This window comes from Euprymna scolopes, chromosome 9 (genome assembly GCF_053919585.1).
Source record: "Euprymna scolopes isolate OS-2025 chromosome 9, ASM5391958v1, whole genome shotgun sequence".
In the NCBI taxonomy this organism is placed as follows: domain Eukaryota; kingdom Metazoa; phylum Mollusca; class Cephalopoda; order Sepiida; family Sepiolidae; genus Euprymna; species Euprymna scolopes.
Window position 1 is genome coordinate 79,716,517 of NC_136490.1, and position 12,512 is coordinate 79,729,028.

The 12,512-nt window shown below is 39.9% G+C and overlaps 1 protein-coding gene and 1 pseudogene across 8 annotated transcripts in view; one reads left to right on the forward strand and one right to left on the reverse strand.

Annotated features, from left to right (window-relative positions):
• Positions 1-12,512, forward strand: part of LOC145284723 (pyruvate dehydrogenase (acetyl-transferring) kinase, mitochondrial-like) — a 591,786-nt gene that overhangs the window by 355,870 nt on the left and 223,404 nt on the right. The gene's annotated exons all lie outside the window — the stretch shown is intronic.
• LOC145285392 (U2 spliceosomal RNA) lies at positions 11,714-11,829 on the reverse strand (annotated as a pseudogene).

Here is a 12,512-nt window from a genome sequence, read left to right on the forward strand (position 1 = left end):
CAGGTCCATGCCTTAAAAAATCTTGTGTCCTTGGAAATTAAGGTTAATGATGATATTGCATCAACTGAGTTTATAGAAGAAGGAGGTCCCTTTTTCTGTCCAACCTGTTCTGTTCCTAATGATCAAACATCGCCAATGGTGTGCTGCAATTCCTGGGACAGCTGGTACCATTTCAGCTGTGTAGGAGTTAATCACGGACGACGCTGCTGCAGTGAGCTGAAGTTTTGTGGGCTCTTTTTTTTTCCTTTGCAACGTCCAGCTATTTCGGCATACATTTTTTACCATGGACAGATTCGACCTGAAGCTGATACCAGCGTTTGACCGGTCCCCAGCTGGTCCTTCAGTGGTTGAATGGCTGGAGAAGGCTGAGCGCGTTTGCCCATTGTGCAAAATTAAGGATCCAGCTATGGTCATCCCATTGAGGCTCACTAAGGGGGCTTATGCCGTGTACCAGCAGCTCGGGGATGAGGTGACAATGGAGCAGATAAAACAAGCATTGTATGGAGCATTCGGTGCAGACCCTTTTGTTGCCTGGAAGCAATTCTCTGAACGTCAGCTTGGGTCAGGGGAGACAGTGGACGTCTATCTGGCCAACCTGAAGAAACTTGCTGCTCCCTTCGGCGGTGCAAGCGATCGAATATTGGCATGCACTTTTTGTCTGGGCTCCCGGATGTTGCAGGCGTCGACGAAGCTCAATGAGCTTGGGTTGGAGGAGTTGTTGGCTAGAGCCCGAAACATTCTAAAGGACGATGGGGAACAGTGGTTGATGCATTGGAATCGCCTACAGAGCTACAAATTTGGGCCCACTGCAGAAGCGGTGCGAAGCGCACCCCGGACTATGGAGCATGGAAACGAGGACACTGTCACTGATGCGACAAGCCTGGCCACATAGCACGGAATTGTACGGGAAACGAGCAAGGGGAGGAAGCCGTGGTGCCAGCACCCTCCCCAAAGCAACACTGAACAAGGCGCCTCCTATAGTGACAGTGTGAGTTGATGGGTGCAGGCACTCAGCGCTGGTTGACACCGGATGCACCCAAACCCTCATACACAAGAAATGTTGCACCGCATAGACGAAACAGAAGGTTCCAGTATTAATCATTGGCGGAGGCTGGCTGGTGTGTTGCAGGGTGAGCGTTGTCCATATAAGCATTGGCGATGCCCCCCCCCCCCCGGTTGCTGTGAAGGCATTGGTGGTCAACAGGGAGCTTCTTGGATACAACCTTCTTCTTGGAATGGACGCTATTACACAGCTGGGTGGAATCACCGTGGACGGCACCATTAATGTAAGGTTTTCCCAACACAAGAAACAGGTTTACACGGCAATCACTCTTGATGAACCCGACTTCGACGCGGAATACGACAAGGGCACAAACACGTGGACCGCGTCCTGGAAGTGGTCAGGCGACCAGCCACTAGTGTCCTTGCGGAATCGGTTGACGGAGTATCTGTTTCTCGTGTGACTCAGGGGGCAGTATGAGGCAGAACTCCAGGTTTGGATGGATAATGGCTGGCTGGTTCCATACCCAGAGGATGAGCTCGGACCACCAAGGGTCCTGATGGCCGGTAGGCAAGAGAATAAACATGGATTACCGGGAACTCAATGAACACATCGACCCACACACGGCGGGAGCTGACGTCTGTGCACATAAACTGAGGGAGTGGCGGCAGCAGGAGGGCGTACACAGCAATCCTGGACCTGCGAAGAGCCTACCTACAGATACGCGTCGAGAAATCGCTGTGGCCGTTCCAGATGGTCAAGATCAAAGAGACTCACTATTGTTTGACCAGGCTGGGGTTCGGTCTGAACGTGGCCCCGAACATTATGACAGCGATTATGCAGATGATCCGGTGCCGGGATGAAGCCGTGCAACAGGCAACGTCGTCATATATTGACAACATTTTTGTGAATAAGAGCCTCATGTCTGCCCAAGCAGTGAAAGAACACTTTGGGAGCTTCGGGCTGTCGTACAAGGAGCCATAGTGTCTACAAGATGGAGCAGAAGTTCTTGGCTTGCATGTGAGCGGCAGTGCAGATGGACTCCGCTGGGGAAGAGGTGATGACATCCTGGAAGTTCCATCCAACATCACACGTCAGAGCGTTTTTTCCATCTGCGGAAAACTGGTGGACCACTTCCCTGTGTGTGGGTGGCTCTGGTGGTGGTGGCGGCCATAAAGCGACGTGCAACTTCCATGTCAACGGGATGGGACAATGAGGTGCGCGATCTCTCCTTGTGAAGCCTGCTGGTGGAAGCTGTGGCCAGAGTGACTGAGGATGACCCCATGTGGGGGATCTGAGCATCGACGGGAGTGAGTTTACAGTTTGGGAGGACACCAGCTCACTCGCCCTTGGCGTTGCTCTTGCAGTTGGCAGATTTATCATAGAAGATGCCTGCTGGCTTTGGCCAGAAAATGACGCTGGTCACATAAACCTGGCTGAGCTTGTTGCTACACTCAAAAGGGTAAATCTGGTGCTTCAGTGGCAGGCGAGAGTGCTACATATCGTCACAGACTCTACGTATGTGTGTGCTCGGTAGATAGCCGATGCCTTGAGTCGGAAAGCACGGTTGACAATGAAGGCATCGGCCGAAATGCTAATACGGAGTCGACTTGCTACCCTTACCGAGATCATCAAGGAATTCAACCTGGCCGTAGATGTGACACTGTTGCAGTCCTGTCAGAATCGCGCCGATCGCCTGACCAGAGGGCCATGTCGTTGGCTGATATAAGTGGATGAACCGGCACCTGTGAATTGCTTCGCAGTTGGGCATTTGCTTAGCCCGGACCGTGTTGCTGGTGCCCATTGCCAAAACATGCACCCTGATGTAAACCGAACCCTTTACTTCGCCAGGCTGGTGGACCCCCATGTCTCAAAGAGAGACGTGAAATCTGTTGTGAGGAGCTGCGAGACCTGTTGGTCGATCGACCCAGCACCCTTCCAGTGGAAGAAGAGAAAACTGAGTGTGAGAGGAAATTGGAACAGGCTCGCAATGGGCATAACTCACTACAACGGTGGGCATTTTTTAACGCTCATCGATTGTGGACCGTCTAGATTTGCATTGTGGCGGCCCCTTCGCCGTTGTCCGTGATATGGAAAGTGTCTTCCTTGAGTGTGGTCCCCCTTGAGATACTGACCGACAATGGCACCGCTTTTGTTAGCGAGCAGTTTTTTTTGGGTTTTTTTTACATAGGCATCACCACATTATCAAGGCCAAGAGGCCACTCAAGGATAAGAGTTAAAGAGTGTACAGTAGACATTGGACAATACTGTAATCATTAGTAATGAAAATTTGGTAAATTTGATAACTTATATAGAACGGCTCATCAAGAACTTATTTACGTTAGACTTGAACACAACCATATTGTAGTCAGCCGGAAAGCATGAAAACGGAAGACAATTCCACAGGCGTGCAGTTCTAAGAAAGAAGCTTTGTTCATGGAATCTACGTTTAGGGTTCGGCACAGATAAAGAGTGGGGGGAATTATTGATAGTGTGTACAGCTAGACGAGTGTTTCTTGTGAAAGTTTGGCTAGGGGGGACCATAGATTGAAGCCCAGTCGAACACTTTCCATGAAAATAACGATACATCAGAGACAAACTCGCAACCTCTCTTCTGTGAGATAGAGGTTGCAAGGAAGAGAAAAGGACATCTCCTATAAGGCTACGAAGTCTATTTTGAACTCTATCAAGGCAGGACAAGTCCTTTCTAGCAGCTCCTGCCCATATGTGGCAACAATATTCCATCCTTGGACGTACCTGGCTCTTATATAGATAGAAAATAGAATCAGCAGTGAGATATTTACCGGATCGATAGAAAGATCCCACCATTTTTCCAGCGGCCTTGGCAACAGATTTGATGTACGTGTTCCATTTAAGATCAGGAGTAATGGTCAAGCCCAGAAGCTTGTCAAAACTTGAGGCCTCCTGAAGACGAGAGCCATTCATTTCAATTGATGCCAGATGTGGATCAGAATGTTGATGTAAAGAGAGAAGCTTAGTTTTAGATGCATTAAAAGTAACCAGCCACTCCTTTCCCCATTGTACTATGTGCTCAAGATCAGAGGAGAGAGAATTGGAGAGAACTTGGTCGTTTACTGTCTTAGATGTGCTACCATAAATGGTAGTGTCGTCAGCATAAATGTCTACAAATGATGTAAGGATGTGATTTGGAAGATCATTAATGTAGATCAGGAAAAGAGTTGGGCCCAGGATGGACCCTTGAGGGACAAACAGTTCGCAGACAGCTGGGGTATATGTCTGCGATTTTGGTGCGCCCATGTGCCCAGCGGAAATGGAATTATTGAGAAAAATCACAGGACTGTAAAGACCATTGCAGCTAGGAAAGGGTGTACGGTGCCTAAGGCGGTCTATTGGTATTATGTAACCCCTAAGAATGACATTTTACCCTCTACTGCGCCAGCCGAAGCACTGTACAGGTACCACGTCAGGGTGAGAGGCATGGAGACCAGCCCACTGCCCGAGCTGGAGGCGACAAGAGAGCGTATCAAAGAGGGGGATGGCGTCTGGGTTAAGAACCCCTGCCCCTTCCCACGGCAAGTGCACCACACGCTACGGAACCGGGCGTGTTACTGAGGTGATCAGCCCACAATCTGTGCGGGTTGACGGGGTGCCCTGTCACATCAAGGATCTTCGATTGACATCACATGCGCAGCCGCCACTCGACGATGAGAGCAAAACTGTATCCGAGACCAGTGAACCATCATCCTGGGTTACGCCGACTTCGTCGGACAGCGACCCCAAGATTAGCAGCCTTAGGTTCCCCGCCCCTGAAACTGAGGATGAAAACACAAACGAGAAAGAAGCCCCCCCCCCGGTCCACCTCTCCAAAGAAGCACCGAAGAAAAAGGCCACCGCGTCCCTGCCCTCTCTGATGATATCAGGGTGGAGTGTGGCGAAAATTGTGGGAACACAGGCTTACCTCTTAAACGGCCTCGGTGTGCACTTTGCCGACGCAGCGTCATGATGCTGAAAAGGGTCCAAGATGGCGTCTGCAGCGTTATATAACAATGCAGTCTCGCCATATCTCGTGTGCTCTCACGCACGCATACAAATATGCAAATTTAGAGAATTCTGTCTTTTATAAAAACAGGCCATTGGAGCAGAGGAGAGAGATGTGAAAACAAGTCTACAGAAAGTACTGACGGACGACGCTGCTGCAGTGAGCTGCAGTTTTGTGTGCTCTTTTTTTTTTCTTTGCAACGTCAGAGAATCATTTTTTTCGTTGTTTTGTACACTCAATTTCCTCTCTGCAGAAGCAAATGAATTCCACAAACAAAAGCCATACCTTTAAACTCAAAATTTATTCACAATGTAACAACAATGAAAGTTCTTTGGTTCTGGTACAGTCCTTTGCAAAACGGTGGCCCGATTGCCCCCATATGCATGGAGCCTTTAGTATGAATTCCTATTGTTGGAATGTTAGTTCATTGTTCCTTTGGAAGGATCCATGAAGATCATGGAGAACACGGCGGGTATGATGGCGACTATAATAAGGCATAATGTGAGCCCTTCGGGGTTCAAGATGAAATAAGATAAGATTCAATAATTGGAGAAAAGTTTCTTGAATGTCATCCTGGATCTGAATAGGTTCAGCAAAATAAGTTGTCTCTGCTTGTAGAGATATGTCCTTCGTTTATTGACTGTTTGGTGTCCATGAAGGAATTGTCTTGGCTCCCTAGTGAGGGAACCACTGGTTTGAATCTGTACCGTTCCGTGTTCATTCTCAGACTGAAAAATAAACGCATGAATACAAAAAGGCGCCAAGTCAAATCACCTTACACATTCAAATTTAAACCAATCACAGACCGGCTACTAGAACTGTATGGCCGGCCTAAAAGAAAGATGGCGGGTGTATGTGGAATTTCAAACCATGGTACAGATTTGTCATTTGCCAAGTCCACAATGTCGAAATGTTATCTGCAGCCTTCTCTCCCCTTGGCCAAGCTGCCTGGTCTTTGTTGATAGGTGACAATTACATAGAAGGCATTGGTGTAGTTTGTAGCAGCATCAGTAATAACTGTGTCAGGGTGATTTTTTTTTGGGGGGGGGGGGATTAGCGATCGATATACAACAGTCACTGGTTTGGTAGTAGCAGTGTTACTAGTAGCAGTATCTTCGAAGATTTGTTTTGGGATTAGCAATGGATTAGGTGTATCAGAATTTTTAGGGAAGTTTTGACACCCCTAACACGAAACTGCGAAAAAAAATTATAAAAAACTCGTAATTTCTCTTTTAAAAGTGGGTTGTTTATTTTCTTTATGGATTATACTTCCAAAATAAACTATTAAAGTTGTATAAAAAGTAATAGAAATATCATTTTTATTTTTTTAAAAAACAGTAATGAAATCAATTGAATTTTACGAGTTACGTATTTTTCTATTTTTAAACTTTAAAAATCTATCAGAATTTTTCTATTGATTCAATTTTTATGATATTTTCAGGGTCATTATGAAATTTTATGCTCTTTCCAGTAAACCGAATATAATATTTTAGACAAACGTATTTTTTTTAAATTCACGCCCCCCCCCCCCATTTTGAAATGTCTATTAAAAAGTAAATAATTAATTTACTCACCAAAGTTTTATATATCACAAATTGAAGATAAAAGATCAATAAATAATATATTCAAATTTAAAACAAGAAAAAAAAAGGTACTCCTTGGGCGTTGAGTTTCATGGTGACCAGCAGAAAAATTTAATGGGTAAGTGTTTACTTTAACTACAACAGAACACCGGCCAATAAAATTTGGATTTTTTTTTAAGGTTTTCAGGGTCGCTGATAACGAATCTGATATTCAAACCCGTCGCAAATTTACCGTTTGCATGGTATTAACCCCTGAACGTTAACTGAAACTAATTGTTTGTTTGCATTTTTTTTTTTTTTTTCGGTTTGAATTTCTTCAAAACGAAATCTCCAGATTTTAGAGAAAAAAACGCTAACCACTAGATCCAAAATTTACCCACTAGATTCCAACCAACTCTCCAGATCTAGCGGGGGAAACCCGCTAAATTGGCAACCCTGGGCATGGGACAGAGGTGGGTGGAGGTGATGGTGCGAGCTTCATACAGGCGCATGACTAACTCAAGCGAGCTGTTATTGTATATCGTCTCACGTTCTCTCACCTGCGTGTCAACGATTTTGATCTCTGACCCCCATCATCATACATCCGGCGTCTCGGTGACAGCTTGCTTGTCGATTTCCCGTGCAATGCACTCTGACAAATTGAACATGTACTTTATGACCATCGCAAAGGAAAATAATGCGACTCTCTTATGGGACTGGTGTTAAATCCCGTCTAAAAAATGGGGTTAGGAAGGGAACTTTCTTGAACCTCCCTCCACCCTCTCTATCATTCTTATCTATTTCATCTGTGTTGTCTTACTTGAAAGAATCCCAACTATAAGAAAATGCCACTCAAAGACCTTTTGGAAAATTTTATGGAAAATGAGTTACATTATGCATATTGTATAGACAAAATATCTTGTTGCAACCAACAAGTTGTATTCTTGTTAACATGCTATGTCTATTCAGACAAAAAATTTATCCTAACCCCTTATTTTAGACAGGATTTAACACTGGTCGCATGAGAGTCTCATTATTTTTCTCTGCAATGGTCACAAAGTATGTGTTCAATTTAGTAGACTGTTATAATTGAAAACCGATCCCCAATGATAAGTCATAAAATTTATTCTTTTCAAATTTTTTTTTTTAATCTGAAAGTTTGTAATCAATGAGATTAACGTGAAAAAAAAATTTTTTAATTAATTCTTTTTAACTTCAAAAGACTAAAAAAGAATTTTCTAACAAATCCTTTTAAATTCGTTATTTGTTTTATTTCATTTATTATTTTTTTTTTTTTTCATTTTATTTATGTGTTTTACACATTTTGAACTACCGTGGAATTTCCCCGGGTTCTGTTGTTATTACTAGCGGGACCTGTGGAAATTCCTCAGCAGCATTTTTCCTATGCAATATATTGTTGCTGGGCATGCTGTGAGCGTTCTATTCAGCATGAATGAAGGCACAATCATATTATTCTAGTTTTTTTATTAAAACTGTACTGCCCCTCCCCCCTTACTAAAATAATAACTTTGATATATTTCATGAGCTGATTATTTCATTACAAACACACCGGTCAATTAACTCATATTTTATCATTTTTCATAATTATTGAATATGTTACTATGTTCGACAATAATTTTGCATAATTTCAACCCACATTATCGCCTCTCCCTTTACTAAAATATTAAATTTGATATATTGTATCGACTGATTATTTTATAAAAAAAACACAATTATTAATTAACTCACATTTCATCATTTTTATTTTTAATAATTCTTGGATATAGTACTAATATTGACAATCATTTTTCATCATTTAAACTCACACACCTTACTAAAATAATAACTTTGATATATTTTCTAGGCTGATTATTTCATTACAAACATATACATCAATCAACTCACATTTCATTATTTTTCGTAATTCTTGGATATGTTACTAATTTCGACAATATTTTTTTATAATTTAAACCAACATTGTTGCCCAACCTTACTAAAATAATAACTTTTATACATTTGCTGGGCTGATTATTTCATTACACACACACTAATCAATTAACCTCCATTTCATCATTTTTCATAATTCTTGGGTATGTTACTAATTTCGACAATCATTTTTCATAATTTATACCCACATTATCGCCCTCTCTTAATAAAATAATAACTTTGAAATATTGTCTGGGCTTATTATTTTATTACAAACACACTAATGCATGAAATCACATTTAATCATTTTTCATAATTCTTGGATATGTTACTTATTTCAACAATCATTTTTCATAATTTTAACCCACATTTTCGCCCTTCCCTCTTTACTAATTAATAACTTTGATATATTGTCTAGGCTGATTATTTCCTTACAAACACACCAATCAATTAACTAATATTTCATCATTTTTCGTAATTCTTGGATATGTTATTTATTTGACAATAATTTTTCATAATTTAAGCTCTCCTTATCTTCTTCCCCTTTACTTATATAATAACTTTGATATATTGTCTAGGCTGATTATTTTATTATAAACACACCAATCAATTAAATCACATTTCGTCATTTTTCGTAATTATTGGATATCTTACTAATTTCGACAATTTTTTTTATAATTTAAACCATCCTCGTCGCCCTCTCTTACTAAAAAAAATACTTTGATACTTTGATATATTTTCTGGGCTGATTATTTCATAAAAAACATAACTATCAATTAACTCACACTTCATCATTTTTCTTAATTCTTTGATATGTTACACATTTCGACAATTATTTTTAATATTTTTAACCCACATTATCAACCACCCACTACAAACATAATAACTTTGATATATTATCTGGGATGCTTATTTCATTTCAAACACACCAAGCAATTAACTAACATTTCGTCATTATTCATAATTCTTCGATATGTTACTTATGTTGACAATCATTTTTCATCATTTTAACCCACATCATCGCCCCACTTACTCAAATAATATCTTTGATATATTGTCTGGTCTGACTATTTCATTGCAAACACACTAATGCATTAGATAAAATATTATCATTTTTCATAATTCTTGGATATGTTATTAATTTTGACAATTATTTTTCATAATTTAAACCATCCTTATCGCCCTCTCTTACTTACATAATTACTTTGATGAAATATTAGTTAATTGATTGGTGTGTTTGTAAGGAAATAATCAGCCTAGACAATATATCAAAGTTATTAATTAGTAAAGAGGGAAGGGCGAAAATGTGGGTTAAAATTATGAAAAATGATTGATGATTTGATATATTTCCTGGGCTGATTATTTTATTATAAATACACACGCGATTAACACATATTTAATCTTTGTTCATAATTCTGGATATGTTACTAATTTCGACAATATTTGTTATAATTAAAAACCCACATTATGCCTCTCACTCCTACTTATATAATATATTTGATATATTGTCTGGGCTTATATCATTACACACACACAAATCAAGTAATGAACATTTCATCATTTTTCATAATTCTTGGATATGTTACTAATTTCGACAATAATTTTCATAACTTTAACTCACTATGTCGCTCCCCCTTACTTAAATAATAACTTTGATATATTGCCTGGGCTGATTATTTCATTACAAACAAATAAATGCTGAGTATTCTCATAGTATATATGTTTCACCTATTTTATCCAATCCCGGGTGTCGCCGCATATTCTGCTAATATATATCGTTCACCTATCTCCTTCGATACCGGGCATCGCTGGGTATTTTGCTACTATATGTTTTCACCCTATCTAATTCAATACTGGTCGACGCTTTCTGATAGTATATATTTGCACTTCTAATTCAATCACTGGACTGACTTCATGTCCACCACCCCACTGTTGAAAATATACATTAAATAAAGTAATGGTTTAATCGTAAACTGTTAAAGCTATTTCCGGGACTGACTTTATATCTCTAGCCCACTGCTAAAAATATAAATGAAATAATGTAATGTCTAAATAGTAAACTGTTTCAACCATTTCTGGGACCGACTTTATATCCCAAACCCATTGCTAAAAATATACATGAAATAATGTAATGTCTAAATAGTAAACTGTTTCGGCCATTTCCAAGACCGACTTTATACCCCACACCCACTGCTAAAAATATACATGAAATAATGTAATGTCTAAATAGTAAACTGTTTCAGCCATTTCCGGGACCAACTTTATACCCCCAACCTACTGATAAAAATATACATGAAATAATGTAATGTCTAAATAGTAAATATATATGAAATAAAGTAATGTTTAAATCGTAAACTATTTCAGCCATTTCCGGCACTGACTTATAATCCCCTACCCACTGACTTCTTATCTCCCATCCTACTGTTAAAAATATACATGAAATAAAATAATGTCTAAGATGTAAATGGTTGCAGCTATTTCCGGAACTGACTTCATATTTCCCACCCCAATGTTAAAAATATACATTAAATAAAGCAATGTGTAATGCGTAAACGGGTTCACCTATTTTCGGGACTGATTTAATATCCCCCACCCCACTGTTAAAAATAGACATGAAATAAAGTAATGTTTAAATCTTAAACGGTTTGAGTAATTTCCGGAACTGACTTCATATCCCGTGCCCCACTGCTTAAGATATACTTGATAATGTTTAAATCATAAACTGTTTCAGCAGCTTTTCGAAAGTAATACATAAAAACATTAACACGGTTAGAGATTAGATAACCGTTGCTTCAACATGAATGTCTGAGTGTACTATCAGTTTCAGGATTCCAGTGACTTAAATCCCCCTATTTTTTGGTCTTGGTAAATGGAGAAGAAATCCTTCATTACTGATACAATTCTTATTTTTGTTATTGACCAGAGAGCCCCTTTTGGGGAGCTGGTTTCCCCTAAATTTATAACCGACCTCATGTCCAATTCCGCCCTTGTGGGGAGGCAAGTAAACAAAAAAAAAATAATCAGAACGGATATTTTTCGGGGCATTTTATAATTAATCAGGAGTAACACTTCCTGGGCATTTTGTAATTAAATCAGAAATAACTTTTTCCAGTTACTTTTTTAATATTAAAACTTTGTTACATTAAACATAGTACCTATTCGCAATGCCTCCCCAGACACCGGGGTCGTTTTTTTAACGTGGAGAAAAATTGTCTTAGTCGTAAAGGATCTCTCTTCCACTGAGAGAGAAGAAATCGAAATGTAGCACCTGAAGATCAGATACTACACTTTGATCTAAGCCAAAAGGCCAAGAAAGACAAATCATCTTTATTAGCTTTGCCTCAACAGCGACACCAATTTTTTTTAATATCTCAATTTTTTTTTTCAAGGGTGACAAGGTTTATTTGGAATTTTGGAATATTCCATTTTCCTTTTTTAGGGATGCACAGCATGATAACGGACGGAGCGATAAGCGTAATAATATAAGGATAATAACTAGCAGAACCTGTGGAAATTCCACAGCAGACTCCTTCATATGTAATATATTGATGGTTTTTTTTTTTTTTTTTTTTTTTTACATAGGCATCACCACATTATCAAGGCCAAGAGGCCACTCAAGGATAAGGGTTACAGAGTGTACAGTAGAAATAGGACAATATAGTAATCATTAGTAATGAAAATTTGGTAAATTTGATAACTTATATGGAACGGCTCATCAAGAACTTATTTACGTTAGACTTGAACACAAGTCAGCCGGAAAGCAGGAAAACGGAAGACAATTCCACAGGCGTGCAGTTCTAAGAAAGAAGCTTTGTTCATGGAATCTACGTTTAGGGTTCGGCACAGATAAAGAGTGGGGGGAATTATTGATAATGTTTACAGCTAGACGAGTGTTTCTTGTGAAAGTTTGGCGAGGGGGGACCATAGATTGAAGCTCAGTCGAACACTTTCCATGAAAATAACGATACATCAGAGACAAACTCGCAACATCTCTTCTGTGAGA